The sequence below is a fragment of the Acomys russatus genome, chromosome 18, assembly GCF_903995435.1.
Source record: "Acomys russatus chromosome 18, mAcoRus1.1, whole genome shotgun sequence".
NCBI lineage: Eukaryota > Metazoa > Chordata > Mammalia > Rodentia > Muridae > Acomys > Acomys russatus.
In genome coordinates, this window is record NC_067154.1 from 23,468,747 (window position 1) to 23,484,196 (window position 15,450).

The window sequence follows — 15,450 nt, forward strand, 5'->3', positions numbered from 1 at the left end:
TATAAACATTACATTTGTTTGCCTATATAGCCACATGAACAGATATGTGCATTTAATTTGGTTTGTGTGCCTTTTGTTGCAATGATCAGTGTTTAGTATTTAACTTGTTAATTAGGTAGAATAATTACTACTCTGCTCCAAACCAAAAAAATTTAGTAAGTTGATCTGTTCAAATCTTTCTCCAATTCAGTGTTATAATTTTGGCATGCATTGATTCTAAAATTTAAGTGTTTATTTAAAATATAAGTGTTTATTTGTTGAGATTTTTTTTAAATCACTTACTCTCTTTTTGTTTGTTTGTTTTTTCCATCTGTGTCACAATTTTTCAAAGATACTCAATATGAGATTATGGGGGAAAGTTATAAACTATCTGTGGTTCATGCCAAAAACATTGAACTTTTAGATAGAACACTGTTAATTTATTTTAGGTAGATGCAGCTCAAGAACTTGAGTATTTGGGCACAGAAGCTCAATACAAAATTCAGGGCTGAAAGGAAGCGGTGTAAAACCCAGCTTGTAAGGAATAATTGAAAATCAACCAGAAGGAATGGCAAATTTGTCCTATATCAGAACAAATTAGGATGCTTTTTATTATTCTAAGACAAACAAGGTCTGGACATGAGACATCTGGTCAGAAATTAATAACATGCTCACCATCGATGAAGCTAAACAGCTGGCTTTGCCTGATGGAAGGATGAATACAGGGCTCCGTCTTGCCCAAACACAGGCATGAAAGTCACTGATCCTCAGTAGTGACCAGAAACAAGCATCATGATCTAGGAAACAGAGGAAATAATTAGTTATCTTCCAACCTATCATAAATCTAAAAAGGAAATGTAAGAAACTTTCAGTTCCTTACACCCTTACTGCTATCTATTTTTTAACAAACCTTTATCTTCAGCCTTGAAACAAGACCTCTGTATCATTAAATATTTATAAATATCTTTGAGTCTCTCTTTTCTTAATACAAAAATTTCTAGAAAAACTAGACATTTTTCTCTGGGCTTGGTTACAGAACATGAAGAAAGAGAACTTTTATATTCTTTACTTTTCATTCTTCTAGTCTTAGAATGTTGGTAATATTTTTAATAATTTTGTAACGGAGCACGAAGAAACAAAAGGTAAAAGGAAAAGGGATGGATTGAGTCTCGTGGCTCATTGACTTTCTTGAAAAATGGGCAGGACTTCTAAAATATATATTTTAACTTGTTATTGTTAACTATTTCTCTTTATATTCGAAGCATAGGAGACTGCAGCAGCATTGATCCTTATCAGGTGCAAGGGGCTCATTCCGGTTGTTTTCTTGTTCTGTCACAGTGATTAAAAAAAATCCATACCCAGAATGAGCCTCTCTGTCTTTAAACACCGGAGTGGAGTATGCATAGCACACTCTCAAGAGGCTGGGAGTCAGTTCTCTCTGTGTGTTTTCGGGATTGAACTCAGGTCACTAGGCTTCTGCAACAAGCATTTTTACCCATTCAGTCATATTGTCCAACTTGGAGCTATTTTGTGATGGCATTACATATCATGAGTTTTGTGGTGTTTTGGTTTCTTTTTTTTTTTTTTTTCTCCTGTCATAATAATCTGGCATTGCAGGCAATAACAATGAGAGGTAACAATTTAATGTGTAATAAATAGAAGCAGACTCCGATTTGTTAAGAATAAAATCCCAGATCTATTGTTAAGCTGCCTAAGGTACAATAGCCATTTTCCTTGTATGCTTCTGTAAAACTATGCAATAGCTTTTAACTCAGGGTTTGAAGACCAGGGATGAGTATGGGTGATGTACCTAGCACTTAGCAGACATCAAACAAGCTTGGGTGAAGTTGAAAGGAAGTTATGTAACATTAGAAGTATAAAATGAATTTCATGCAGACCATGATATCTTCACTGAATTTCATGATCTTAATTAGGACTTTAATCTATGGATTCAATCCCTTTGAGAAAAATTTCTCTTTAAGCAGCTTCTTCTCATCCCCTATTGTTTTTCCATAATGCCACAAAATAGCAATTGCTATTTATCTTATTTATTTTATTATTTGTATGAGAGTTTTACCTGCATGTAAAAAAATCATATAAAAATATAGGAAAAATATAAAAAAATCTCTTTTGTTGATGTGGCTACTGTTAGATTCCCTCTTCTCTAGTGTATGGCCACATATTCATGCACATATGGGCAACACTAAATGGATTGTCATTTATTTACTTATTATCATTTATTATTGGATTACCAAAAGAAACAAAATGACATAAATTAAGAGAGAGAGATATTGGGGGTGCTGAAGAAGAGAAATTATGGTAGATGTGATCATATTTCAATATATACATGTATAGGATTTTCAAAAGTAATTTTTAAATATTAGAAAAAATAATATTATTTTTCAGTTATTTTTGTGCATCTGTATACCTAAAAGCAACTGCATAATTTCTCATACAAAGATTTTAATAAAAGTTCTTTTGGAAGTACCTCCATTCCTGATTTCAAGTTGTACTATAGAGCAACAAACAGTTAAAAAAAAAAAAAAAAAAAAAAAAAAACAGAATGGTACTGGCATAGAAACAGACAGGTGGATCAATGGAATCAAATTGAAGATGCAGAAATAAGTCCATACAGCTATGGACACTTGATTTTTGACAAAGAAGTGAAAACCATACAATGGAAAAAAGACAGCATCTTCAACAAATGGTGCCGGTCTAACTTGATGTGTACATGTAGAAAATGCAAATAGACCATATTTATTACCCTGCGCAAACTAAAGTCCAAGTGGATTAAACACCTCAAGATAAAACCAGACACATTAAATCTGTTAGAAGAAAATGTGGCGAAGATCCTTGAACTCATTGGCACAGGAGACAACTTCCTGAACCGAGTGCCAACACTTCAGACTTTAAGATCAACAATTAATAAATGGGATCTCATGAAACTGAAAAGCTTCTGTAAGGCAAAGGACACTGTCAACAGAAAAAAATGACAGTCTACAGACTGGGAAAAGATCTTTACCAACCCTACAACCAAAGTATATAAAAAAAACTCGAGAAATTAAACACCACCAAACCAAATAATCCAATTAAAAAACGGTACAGAACTAAACAGAATTCTCAACAAAGGAATATCGAGTGGTTGAGAAACACTTAAAGAAATGTTCAATGTACTTAGTTATCAGGGAAATGCAAATAAAATTGACTCTGAGAATCCATCTTACACCTACCAGAATGGCTAAGATAAAAAAAAAATTAAGTGACAGCACACACTGGCAAAGATGGAAAGGGAAACACTCCTCCACTGCTGGTGGGGGTGCAAACTTGTATAACCACTTTGGAAATTAATCTGTCACTTTCTCAGAAAATTGTGAATAATTCTACCATGTAGCTATACTACTCCTTCAAGCAGAGTATCTAAGCAGATGCTGAGACTCACAGTCAAACTTCAAGATGGAGTACATGGAGTCTTATGGAAGAGTTGGAGGAGAGTAGAGGGACCTGGATGGGACAGGAGCTTCACAAGGAGACCCAATGGAGCCAACAAATTCCTGGTGGGGTTGGAGGTGTGTGTGCAGCAGAGACTGATGTACCAACCAAGGACCACGCATGGTAAGGACCTAGACCCTCTGGTCAGATATAGTAGACAGGCAGCACAGTCTCTGTGTGGGTCCCATAATACTGTTAGTATGGGCTCCTTCTGACATGGACTCCGGTGCCCACTCATTGATCACTTCCCTTTGGCAGGGCAGCCTTGCCAGGCCACAGAGGAAGGGGATACAAACAGACCAGATGAGACTTGATAGGTTGAGGTCAGATGGTATGGAAGGAGGACTCCCCTTTCTGAGGACTAGTGGAGGCGGGAATGAGGAATGAGGGAAGGAGCTACAGTCAGGATGTAAAGTGAAAAATTAAATATATATATATATATATATATATATATATATACACACATGTATGGGATTTTCAAAAGTAATTTTAAAAATAAACACATAATGTTAGTATTCTTAAGTTACTTTTGTGCATCTGAACTCTGGAAATTAACCATGTGATTCCTGATATTAATATATTAAGAATCAGAATGAAAGCAAATTCCTCTGTTTTTTATTTTTTATTAGCTTGTTCTTGTTACATCTCAATGGTTATCCCATCCCTTGTATCCTCCCATTCTTCCCTCCTTCCCATTTTCCCATTATTCCCCTCCCCTATGACTGTTCCTGAGGGGGATTACCTCCCCCTGTATATGCTCATAGGTTATCAAGTCCCTTCTTGGTAACCTGCTGTCCTTCCTCTGAGTGCCACCAGGTCTCCCCCTCCAGGGAACGTGGTCAAATGTGAGGCACCAGAGTACGTGAGAAAGTCATATCCCACTCTCCACTCAACTGTGTGGACCGTGTTTGGAGGCTCCAGCAAATTCCTCTTAAGGGGGCTATATTTTAAGAATCATGTTATATATAAATAACAGACTTGTGTAGGTTAAAAAAAATTAAAACTCAGTGTGTTCAGATTGTATGAGGGGGTCTTACGTTATTTTTCAATTTTATATTTTCATTTACCAGATTACAAATCTAAATATGCCCCCTGCAAAAGTAGCACTGGACTAGAGAACCCAGGCTTTGCAAATCACTCCTGAGGATGAAAATGCTGAGAAGGTCTGCTGTTGCTTAGAGTTAATGATATAACATATCCATTGCCTAAAATATGATTAAGTAAGGATGATTAGGTTTAGGGGAAGAATATGAAGATAATACTGGAAATGAATGTGTTTGGATGTTATGGAAGCTATACAGCCCAAATGCCAATGACACGTTAGTGTCAGCACACTATGAAAAGTGAAACTGTATATTGAAAGCATCACAAATAGAAGTTTTAAAACCTTCAGGGAAATGCTAGTCAAAACCTCTTTTTAAGATCCTTTGAATGAAAAGACCAGTTCTGGTAACAGAGAAATCCTAAATAACTTGCAAGAAAGAAATAGGGACTCAAAAATAAATAAGTGATGAAAAAAAAATAGAGTGGATAGAAGTTAATCCACATGGTATAATGGAAAAAAATATGTACCATTAATGGGTTTGTTTCTGTTTTCTTTTGTTTTGAGACAGGGTTTCCACATGTATCCTTAGCTGTTCTGGACTTGCTTTGAAGACCAGCCCGTCCTAGAACTCACAGTGATCCACCTGCCTCCACCTCCCAAATGCTGGGATTAAAGGCATATGTAACCACGCCTGGTGGTTTTGTTTCCACATGTGAACATACAATAAAAAATTTTGTCCCACTGTATGCATGTATGAAAGGTAGAACTCCACCTTCCCCTGTAGCACTGCAAAAAATCATAAAGTATATATAAATAGAATTCCACTTCAGATAATGTCAGATTAAAGTAGACAAGACAAAGATTTATACAGAAATTCATATCAGATCATTTACAGTAGCTCAAAATAGAAAACAGTTCAAACATTTACAACAAATGACTAAGTTAACAAGCCTAGTACATCTGTACAATTCAATATTACACAGGAAAACAGAGAAATGGAAATATTCTGTCGACATGAGCAGCCACAAGGCAATCTTGAAATAGTTTTGCTGAGATACATACAGACTTAAAAGAATATTATCAATAATGCTATGTATGTAAGTTCTAGAATATAAATACAGACCGGTAGTGCCAGATCTTCAGGAGTGACATGTGGTATGAGTGCAATAGGGACGCTCCATATGTTGTAGATATGCTTACATCTGGGGCGTGCAAATGGTTTGCCAAGGGAAGCATGTATTAAAAACTTTAAAATTTTCTGTGTAGGAGTGTGTTACATATCTAACATATTGTGACAACTATTGGTGATGTCAAGTACATGCAACTATGTAAAATATGGAAACATGTTTTACCTTTGATTTTCAGAATCTACAAACTTGCACCAAAATAAATTGTCTTTATTAAGGTAAAGTAGATTATCAGCTGTGTGCCTAAGAATAAATAATTACAATTTATTCATAACATATAACATATTAAATATTAATTTTAATATTTTCTCATAGTCCTTAAATATTTTTACCTTATTAGACTTTGTTTCTTCTCTAAAAATTACTACCAGCTAACTGACACACTTGCAGCTAATTCGTGACTATGAGTAGCAGCCTGCTATCATAAAATTATTCCATTGCTACCATACTTTAATTTGATGCTTCAAGAAACACTTTGGAATATACATTTTAGGAATAACTAGTCACAAAACAATAATTAATGAAGAGATATACAGATGAATAACTTGTGTAGTTTCTTTTAATATTGGCTTATTGTTATGTTCAAAACTATGCTTAAAATATGTTGCATGCCTACAAAATCCATTAAAACATTGTTTATGCAAATTATATTTTTTAAAGTTTTATATAATTATTAGCAGTCATCTGTTTTCTCTGGTAATTCTTTTCTTTAGTTTCATGCCATTATACACACGATGTGTAACCTTTGGTTGTGCTTTAATTATAAGCATAGTTTCATAAAAAAAGCAAATTTCAGATTTTCCTCATGATATAACTAACATGATTTTAATGTATATGTTAGAGAAAGGGAAGATGCTACAATATCTTACATGCAGAATTTTCCAGTGGCCACTTAGGATGACATGATTCTTAAAAGAGATTGACTCTCTAAACTTACCACCTGCATGATACCAGTATGTGCTCTAGTGCACTGCATTGCAATTTAAGTCCAGTGTGCTCTTAGCTGTATAGTCTTCACTTACTTATTATAAAACATGGAACCAAGCATATCAAGCTGGAGGTCCTAACTCAGAACCACGTGCTTGCACAACAACTGCCCTTAGCCACTGAGTCCCATCTCCACCCTCCAGGAGACTTCTTATTTCTCCCTTATTCTCAACTGGCTTGTAATGGATGTGATTGTTTTATTCAGAAGAACTGAAGTTGATTTATTGATTACTGTCAAGTAATATCAAGTGAGTTTTCCAATTGTTGCTGGGTTATTAAGTGCCCATTTGAGAGATGGTGTTTAAGGAGAACTTCTTGCCATCTGTGTAGCACATTGTGTGTGTGTGTGTGTGTGTGTGTGTGTGTGTGTGTGTGTGTGATAACTATTACCTCTGAGTCAAGTTTAATCATCACATTTATATGTAATGTGTGGACCTGTATTATTTTGATCCCTCTTATGTTTCCTTTTACTGAGCTATGCTTTAATGCAAGGTCAGAGACCCACACTGAAAAACTTTATTTGAAGCAGCAACTCAAATGTGTTATAGGCAATGCAAGGAGGTACAGGAAACAATGAACTCTGTATCACCCAGAGCTCTTCTTATGAGAAATCCAAGAAGAAATTTCCCCTAGGTTTTCCAATCAAGAACAACTCTGCTTCTACTGAAAAACTGATTTTATTTCTTATTATGGTCCCTGTGAATCTGGCCATGGATCATGTGTTGGTCACTGAGAACCATATTTGAGGACTTTCATTCCCTACTCCTCTGTAACAGTGTGGCATGTGTTTTTACTGTGTTCATTCACCCCCCGAGTTGATTGTTTCCCCTTTGAAATGACTCCCTAAACTTCCCATCTTATCTTGTTTTATTGAAACATTTTTTGTAAGATGTTCTAATACTTTTGTGAAGTGTTAATGTTTATTTTATATAAAGTTAAGTATTTTAACCTTATATGCCTTCTGGTATAATGTTTTCTTTAGATTTGATAATTATCTATTGTGTGCTGCATATATTTATTGGTTTTAAAGAATCCCTCATACATCCACTAACACTCTTGTCTTCATGTGGTTCCAAGTTAAAAGAAACTTGATTTTTATTTTTCAAACATACCCATCAGAACAAGACAGCTTCCAGGGCAATGTTGTAGAAAGCTTCTGATCTCAATTGGTCCAGCACTTCAGATTGTCCCACCCAGGACTCCTATTAACCATGGAATTTCTCAAAATTTAGAAAACAGACCACAGATGCTATCCATGGCTTGTTTAACTATTTTCTCCAATTTTATTTGAGCCCCATTCAAAGATATTATTTGCCCTAAATCAGCCTGAAGAAACCTTAAGAGAATGAGGTCCCATTTCCTCTAAGGGGGTTTGAGTAGGTTTCTGTTTGCTCTCTTGGGCTACAGATGCTTATTTTCATTGGGAGTTGGTTATAAGTTGTTATTGGTCTTACACAGAGAGAAAATTAGGTTGGATTTAGGGATGTCTTTCATGTTAATACTTTTATGTTCTTCTCATTCTGCAATTTTTACCTTTTTGTTTTCATATTCTTATTGATATCAAAATCATTGTAAAATATCCTACAAGTTTTGTGTTTATTGAGTGCTTTTATTATACAAACTTGCATACAACAAGATTCATGTGGAGACAGTTTCATTCCCTAACTCAAGACACTGTTGGTTTTATGATTCACTTGATGACCCTCTTCTTCCTGCCGCAGTTTATATTTAATGGTATATATATTTACATATATACTTATATATAGATTGGATTTACAAATACATTAAACCCTATGTATATTTACTTTCTTCTCGATTTTTCTCATCTTGGAAATTTTAACAAATATCAACACACATAGTATTTAAAAAGATATATTGACTTATATTTGATCAATTCTTCAACAAAAAAGGATTCAACCTTATTTACAAGTCCTCGGTAGTTCTTGCCTCACAAATATGTCTGTCAGATATATTGGGCGGGAAAGCTGATGATGATGCTTTACTATTATAGAGAGTTTTAGGTGACTGTTCAGGCAGCAAACTGTCATTTTTTCATTTTGGAAGCTGCTAACAGCCACTCCCTGTATACTCAGGTAATTAAGTTTTATTCTTTCTCAAGTGTCTGATAGGGTTGAGGACCAGATAGTTTAGTTTTACAATTAAGCTTGTTTGTTTAGGGGTTAAGATGTTTTTAGGTCTAGATAGATGTTTTAAGTTGATAGAGATGAGATATGATAGATACTGATTTACATTCAAATTTTAGACTCACCAAGATAGAAAAGAAGTTTTCTTCATGTTTCCAAATACAAATAGCCAAAATATATGAATGTAACATTTATGTAGTTCCTGATTGTTTCATGGTTCTTCTTGCTGTATGTAGTTTATTATATATGTGTGTTATAATATAAATACATATGTAAACATTAATTAATTATAAAAACAGAAAAAGCAAGTTTACAAAATGATTATAATAAAACTTACCTCTCCAAAGTTCACCAAAACCCCAGTAATAAAAAAGATGAGGAGCCCTGAAATCTACGGTCTAAACATCCAAAGAAGCCACAGAGATCAACACTGTGCTTTTGGAAAATTTTTCCAACACTGACAACCTAATTTACATTGCCCCTGTAAAGGAATTTGGAAGGATTCTTTCCCCAGACTAGATGATTGTCTATTGTCTCAGATATGCCTTGCCTCTTTCACAACCATACTCATTTACTTTTAAGTTGGCCACCATCCATTACTGACTGTCATGTTCAAAAGGACAAAGAGGTGTCTTTGGGAGCTTGCATCTACTTCTCTAGATGGAACATTTCATTACAAATGTTCCTTCATTACATTATGTTTTCAAGGAGGAGATTAGATTTGAGGCCAAAATTGGAAGAGGCTGCTTGGCTGTTTTCTCTGCATAGCTCTCAGTATCCTTCCTGGATTTGTCCCTTTCCTATTGAACTTCTGTCTTCATAGACATTAGGGTCTTTCCTTCTGGCTTCAAGTCAAGACCAAATTTTGATTTATTAGCTAGGAAAAGAAAAACATTTATCATTTATAAATGTTGAATATGTGCACAGATGCTTAGAAGCACTTCACCATCATCTCTAACATGGTAATGGGTACACAGAAGGCTTCTGCAGAGCCCAGTGCCAAGACTGGACTTCATTTCCCTGCGTGCAGTATATCACTCATAATGATTTTGTCTCACTCCTTAGTTTTCACACTGTTCATTGCTCCCTGGTCCTCAAGCACAAACAAACAATCTTCTGAAAATACCTCTCTCAGTTTGAAGGTCAATTAATGAGACACGCACCAGAAAGGTTATTATGCCTATTTTATGGCCAAAATCCTTTGAATCGCCCATAGGGAAGCTAAGTATTATTTTGACATTCATTACTCTCTGAGCACTGACTATGTGTTTCTGAAGATAAGACTGGCAAACTGCTTCCACAGCCGGATCCGCTCAGCATGACAAGAGTTTGTGAAAAGGACTCATCTGGTCTAAGTTCTCCTGCCCTTACAACATGCAGAGTTCAGCTGGAATTTGAAGCCTGAGTAGTATTTCTTTCCAAAGGCCATTAACTGTCCATGCGACTCCAATGTTATTATGAACTATGGTGTTGCATTTTTTGAGCCATTGACTAATCGTAGGTTGAATGATGTGGTCACACAGCAGGACACGACAGTTCTTATTTCACTTGATAAACTGCAAGTTAAATTTGTTTATGGTGATAAATATCAAATCCCATGTCAATCAATAGATTTTTAGAGACAAAACCTACCTTTGAAAGCAAGGTAAGGAAGAAAAGCTAGCAATGTATTTCATAGAGCTCAGGTTCTTTCAAGTATCCAATGCTTATTTTTCCTAGTTGGTGTTTTTTGAATTGTGGGGATCTTTGGTTTTCTAAGCTTGGTCAATGCATTTCCTAGTTTCTTGTTTCTGCTGCATGTACTCCCCTGGTACGTCCTGTGCTCTCTGATGCCACCTTTGAACTATTTAGAGTAAGTTCTAGCAGTCAGCAGTTTTGCCATGCTTCTTTACCTTGAGTATCCATTTTGTAGACCCTAAGATCCCACACCAAATAGTACATAAAACGGGTACATCAATTTCATTTCCCCTCCAGTTCCAGTGGCTGTTTCCATCAATTTTTGTCCATTTCCTTCTTAAGCCCAGCTTCATATACTGTTTTTACAGAGGCTGTTCAAACTTTAATGTGGACAATCATTGCTTGCTCTGCATTTTCAAACAATGTACTGGAACTCAGAAACTATAATTTGCAACTATACTGATTGAGTATACACAATTAGAGTAAAACTGTGAATTAGAAGTCATTATCCTATGAAATTAATACCTGAATTTATGGACAACCAAGGTTGTACTGTCTGTTGGACTATTAGATATCCTAAATTGTTTTTTTTTTTTTGTTTGTTTGTTTTTTTGCTTTTTTTTGTTTTTTATTTTTTTGTTGTTGTTGTTTTTTCGAGACAAGGTTTCTCTGTGATAGCTTTGTCTGTCCTAGACTCACTTTGTAGACCAGGCTGGCCTCGAACTCACAGTGATCCACCTGCCTCTGCCTCCCAAGTGCTGGGATTAAAGGCGTGCGCCACCACACCCGGCCCTAGATATCCTAAATTGTTATTCAACCTTGAGGACCTTGCTTTAGCCGTGTCATTCAAACTCGTTTACTCATTTTGAACCATGAGGAGACCAACTACAGTTTTCCTCCTACAAGAATGATCAAAAGCATGGTAGTTCATCAAAAGTTTATAATTGTAAACCCTTTGAATCCTTGCCATCCATGTGTTTAAAGATTTAAATACATACATCCATGGCATGGGGTACATTTCATGTGCTACATTTGCTGAAGAAAAGCAGTAAAATGGACATTTCACACACTGACATTTGAATATGACCATGATGTTAGTTGGTGAGTATGACCCCATGATAGTTTCAATTTTTTTTATTCAATGGTCTGGTTAAAAAAACAGATCAAATATGGGATTTCAAATTAACTGGGAAGTATGAGCACAGACGTCCACTTAATAGAGCTTAATTGAGCATTATTTTCCAAAAAAAAAATCCGTATGTAAAAGGAATGGACAGTCCTGTGTCTACACTAAATACTTTTGCTTATTGAGCTGTCATCCACCCTTTTCTTTGTAAGCCGAGGAAGAAAGTGATGATGGTACCTGACCGTGAACAAAGAAAGTTCCCTTTCAGTGCCAATGACATTACATTCGGGCTCTAGTGTGCTCAGTGTATGTCAATCTCAATGATGTTACATTCGGGCTCTAGTGTGCTCAGTGTATGTCAATCTCAACTACATTGTAAGGATTAATATAAAACATGTCAGAAAATAGTTCCTTCATCTGGCATGATTCTGCCTCATTAGCATGGTATATTTTCTTGATGCATGCTATTGTAGACATTGCACTTACCAGGAAGAAGTGCTACCAACCTCTCCATCATTGAAAGGTAGCGAGAACCCCATTTTAATGGGATTATTTGGTATATTGGTGTTTTAGATATTAACCCTTTGTTAGATGTAGGGTTGGTGAAGGTCTTTTTACAACCTGTAGGCTGCAGACCATGCATTGGCTGGACCTAAGACCCCTATGCAGATATAACTGAAGGGCAGCTTGACCTCATATGGTTCCCTTACTAAGGAGAATGGGGACTTACTCTGACACGGACTCTGTTGCTTTTTTTTTTTTTTTTTTTTTTTTTGATAACTTTCCCCTGGCAGGGACACATTGACACCTTGATAATCCAGAGGGGAAGAAAATGTGTTCAGTTCTGATTTGACTTGATATGCAGAGATGGGTGTGGCGGGCTCTCTTTCTCTGAGGAGTAGAAGAGGAGGATAAGAGAAACAGGGAAGGAGGGTAAGAATGGGCAGAGAGGAGGAAAGGGGCTATGACCAGGGTGTAAAGTGAACAATTAATAAAATAAAAATAAAATAAAGTCACAACCCATGAGGAAAAAGAAAGAAATCTAGGAAGTGAGCCAGGCCAGCAATGGGGAGAACGCTCTTTTTATGTACATTCTTCTAGTCCTCCTATCTTAGACTGGCTGTTTGGCTGCTTCATGATCGTTCATTCTGTTTAAACAAGGCTCTTGCTTAGCTGGACACCTTCATATATGTTAGTAGAAAAGGAAGGCATCTAAGCTTGAGAAGACAGTAAACCCATTATGACATATTTCATCTTGGTCTTCAGTTTGTTAGAAGAGGTCATTTTCTTCTCCTTCCACTGGTACTTCTGGACTTCAGATATTCTAGATAGATTCCTCAGATTCCTCTGTTCCCTTCCATATCTCACAATGCACATGACAGAGTTGCTGCAGCTGCTCTCATGTTCACTACATTACACTCCCTACAGTTGCAGTGCAATCACTCCTAACTTGCTTCACTTTACTCCTGCTATAATATAAGTTTTCAAAAAATGGGAATAGAATACAGGATAGAACATTGTTATCAATACTCTTGTATTTATAGCAGCTAGTAGAGTGAAAATGGACTTAGACTAGATAAAGGAGACTCATAGTGGGCAAGCTTCATCACCAATGGGTCTGCACTGGAAATGGTGACAGACCATATACACAAGTTACCACAGTTTTCTCTACTTGTCACAGAAAGACTAAAACAAGTGACTTGGAAGGAGACAAATGTTTATTTTGGTTCCTGCAGTAAAGATATTAGTTCAAAGGTGGTCAAGCTTGGTTTTGACTGTGGCATCACAGCACATTATGCCAGGGATCAGGAGACCATGAGCTGGAAAGATGGATAATGAGAAAGAAGAATCCAGAGACTGAACACTCCCTTCAAGGGCATAGCCCCAATGACCCAACTTCCTCTACTCTCACTACTGAAGTTTCCATCTTCTCTCAGTAGTACTATGGACAGAGAAGCAAGTCTTTTAATTAATTAATTCACTTTACAATCTGATCCTAGCCCCTTCCCTTCTCTCCTCTCAGTCCCAGCCTCTCTCCGCCTTCTCCCTTTTCTCCTCTCCGATTTCTCAGAAAAAGGAACCCCTCTACCCACTTACCCCAGCTCATCAAGTCCCATCAAGACTGAGCACATCCTTTTCTGCTTTGGCCTAGTGAGGCAGCCCTGCCAGGGGAAGTAATCAAAAATCAATCAACCAAGTCCATGCCAGAGACAGCCTCTGCCCCTCTTACTAAGGAACCCACATGAAGCCTAAACTGCTCATCTGCTACATCTGTGTAGAGGGCATAGGACCAGTCTATTCATGGTCCTGGTTGGTACTGCAGTCTTTGCAAGCTCCTCTGGGCCTTGCTTAGTTGGGTCGGTTGGTCTCCTTGTGGAGCTGCTATCACCTCCAGATCCTTCTATCTATCCCCATCCCCATTTTTCCTAAAGATTCCCTAAGCTTTGCCCAATGTTTAGCTGAATCTCCTCACCTGTTTAGATCCTGAGTGAGGTAACCAAGACCCAGAAAGACATGTATGGTATGTCCTCTTTTATAAGCAGATTTTATCTATGTAGTATGGGATATACATATAATTCACAAACCTAAGGAAGATAAATAAGAAGGAGGACCCAAGGGTGTATGTTTAAGTCAACCCCAGAAGGAGAAACAGAATAGACAGCAGAAGTGGTTGAAGAGAGGATAGAGATCAGACCTGGAGTGAGCAGGGGCAGGAGAACAGAGGGCATGCAGGGAGAAGAGAAACCATAGGTAGAGGCATCTCAGTAACAAGCTGGAGACACAGAACCAGGTAGGCTTCTGGGAGGATATGGGGTGAGTCAAGATGAGATTCCAAGTAGCAGGGGAAATGGAGACTGAAGAGGACATGCTCTAATAAGACAGAACTCTCAGTAGAGGGAAGGGAACACAAACCCACCCACAAAAATTTTGATGCCAAATGTATCCTGTCTACAAGATATACAGAGATGAAGATAAAACATAGACTGAGGGAATGTCAAACCAATTTCTGGCCCAATCTGAGATCCATTCCATGGGAGAGAGCCAACATCTGACACTTTTTTTTTTGAAAAAAAATTATTATCTTTCATTTTTAACATATATATTTATATTATTACACATGAGTAAAATAAACTACATACAGCAGGAAGAAATGCGAGATAATCAGGAATTATATAAATGTTACATTCCTAGTGATATGGCTATTTGTATTTGGCAAACTTGAAGTAAACATCTTTCTTATATTGTTGGGTCTAAATTTCTGAATGGAGATTAATACCTATCATATCTCATCTCTGTTAACTTAAAACATCTATCTTGATCTAAAAACACCTTAAGCTACTAAGCTTAATTGAAAGACTAAACTAGCTGGTCCATAAACCAACAGAGATTTGAGAAGGGCTAAAACTTAAATACCCGAGTGAACCCAGAGTGTGGGTTAGCAGCTTCCAAAATGAAAAACAATGACTGAGACAATTTACTGCCTGAACACCCAACACTTTCTATAATGTTGGAGCATCATCTTCAGCCTTCTGGCCCAATATATCTTACAGACATATTTGCTAGGCAGGGACTATTGAGGACTTGCTTACTTTTTGTTGTCACTTTGCCCATCGACTCTGCCTGCATCGAAACTTGCCCAGTTTTAGGCAGAATTCTGTCTGTTGCAGAAATAAGGGCATTTTGTTCAATGACTAGTTTGCCACATTCGAAGCCAACTCCATAAGGAGGTTCTCTGATGCTCATCTTCTTCTTTGAGGCAGACTGAGTGCTGCCAGGAGTTATCTTACTCTGCTATGCTTGCAGATAGGGGCCTAG